Raw genomic sequence first — 2,500 nt, 5'->3', positions numbered from 1 at the left:
TCTCCGCCACATTACACCATTCACACTATGATAACAAAACCAGGAGGTCCACCCCAAAAACAGAATATCTCACTCTTCCAACAACCATCATTACTTAGATATGCCACAAACACCCACACATGTCCTACACAGGGGTGCAACCAACACCACCACACTGCCTTGTCTCACAGCATATAAGCAATGGCAGGAATGAAAGACACAGGCCTGCCACTCCCTTGCCACACCCACGCAACTGGCGCACCACCTCCCCTGAGAGAAAGGTGCATCCTGACGTGACACATCTCAGGGTGCCTCAGGCGTCCACTTACCATCATCACTATGAACGAACCTCGTCCCCTCCCCCCTCATACACCATCCCTTAACCTAACCTATTTTGCACCTTAACCTAACCTATTTTGCACCTTAACCTAACCTATGTTGCACCTTAACCTAACCTATGTTGCACCTTAACCTAACCTATGTTGCACCTTAACCTAACCTATGTTGCACCTTAACCTAACCTATGTTGCACCTTAACCTAACCTAAGTTGGGGCTTAACCTAACCTAAGTTGGGGCTTAACCTAACCTAAGTTGGGGCTTAACCTAACCTAAGTTGGGGCTTAACCTAACCTAAGTTGGGGCTTAACCTAACCTAAGTTGGGGCTTAACCTAACCTAAGTTGGGGCTTAACCTAACCTAAGTTGGGGCTTAACCTAACCTAAGTTGGGGCTTAACCTAACCTAAGTTGGGGCTTAACCTAACCTAAGTTGGGGCTTAACCTAACCTAAGTTGGGGCTTAACCTAACCTAAGTTGGGGCTTAACCTAACCTAAGTTGGGGCTTAACCTAACCTAAGTTGGGGCTTAACCTAACCTTAGTTGGGGCTTAACCTAACCTAAGTTGGGGCTTAACCTAACCTAAGTTGGGGCTTAACCTAACCTAAGTTGGGGCTTAACCTAACCTATGTTGCGCCTTAACCTAACCTATGTTGCGCCTTAACCTAACCTATGTTGGGGCTTAACCTAACCTAAGTTGGGGCTTAACCTAACCTAAGTTGGGGCTTAACCTAACCTAAGTTGGGGCTTAACCTAACCTATGTTGCGCCTTAACCTAACCTATGTTGCGCCTTAACCTAACCTATGTTGGGCCCTAACCTAACCTATGTTGGGCCCTAACCTAACCTATGTTGGGCCCTAACCTAACCTATGTTGGGCCCTAACCTAACCTACGTTGCGCCTTAACCTGCCCTGTAATTGTTAGTTATATGAATCTAGGAATTCGTGTAGCGTTGCCTAATTGCAACCATCTCAACATAGTTCACTTCGCGCACACTCTGGTGTTCTGCGTATTGATTCATTTTACGGTGCGTACCCTCACATCTTGCGAGTGTTGCTTACTTTCCACATGGTCCCGCTATCCACTGTATTGTGTACTGCAATAGGACGTATATCGCCCCCGCCCCCCCCTCCCCTCCTGTCACCTCTAGCTCGTCGCTCAGGAGTTCGCGTGTTGAATGCGCTTCGCAGCTGTGCAATGGCATTCGCATACGTACGCTGGCCACCTTCCACGTGTTCTTTCGTGCACACGTCGCAGCGTGTATGTATGCTGATGTAGTGCGTCGTGACACACAACATCCAGGCATGCAAGACTCGTAGAAGTCGCAAATGTAGATGGATGTCTACGTTTGCTGCCCAAGTTACGCAAATGAACTGGAAATCCGTTGTTGCGCGGTTGTTCGCGCTGGAGGTGAATCGTTGATATCGACGATCGGTACAGGTATTAACCGGTTGCTTCAGCGACACCCGTCATACCCACGAACGTGAGTGGGCATGTGGGTATGAAGCGATACGCGGCGGTGGCTGGGTGGGACCGTCCCCGGCCGGTGAGGGGGGGGCGCCCAGCGTGCTGGCCGCGCGCTGCGTGGGCGCACGCGCGGCAGCCGGCTGGTGGGGGCGCCCAGTGGCAGGCGCGCCCGCTGACGGACGCGGCAGGCGGCGCATCTGCGTGCCGGCGCACCCAGCGCGCGGCGCCGTGCGGCCAAAGTGGGTCCTCCCGGGCCCGGTGCGAAGCGCGGTGGACATCTGCAGTGTGCTGGTCCGATTGAGGACTGTGTGCGTTGAGGATGCGCCGCCGCCCGGCACTCGGCGCCGCGACGCCGTCTGCTGCTCGGTCGCCCCCGCGGTTCTCGCAGGTGGTTTGTATCGCAGCTGTGCGGATGTGTTGGCGCGTGCGCTGTGCTGGGAGAGTTCGCTTTGGCACCCAAGTGGGGCTCTGCCCCTCTGTGGCGCTGGCGTTGGAGCTGCCCGGTCACTGTTTGTGGCCGCGTGTTGTCTCCCGCCGGCAACACCACGACAGCACGCTCCCGGGCCTCTGTCGGCAGCGGCAAGCTCAGTTGGGAGCACGGGTGGTCGCACTGAAAGCGTCTACTCGCCTATCTCCGGGCGATTGCGCCTCCCTCGAACCCGACCAAGTACTTAGGACGGCGCTGCGCGCCGCCGGGACCTGAGAGGGTTTCGAGTGT

Source organism: Schistocerca nitens, unplaced genomic scaffold (genome assembly GCF_023898315.1).
Source record: "Schistocerca nitens isolate TAMUIC-IGC-003100 unplaced genomic scaffold, iqSchNite1.1 HiC_scaffold_382, whole genome shotgun sequence".
Classification (NCBI taxonomy): domain Eukaryota; kingdom Metazoa; phylum Arthropoda; class Insecta; order Orthoptera; family Acrididae; genus Schistocerca; species Schistocerca nitens.
Note: the sequence above shows the minus strand (reverse complement) of the source record.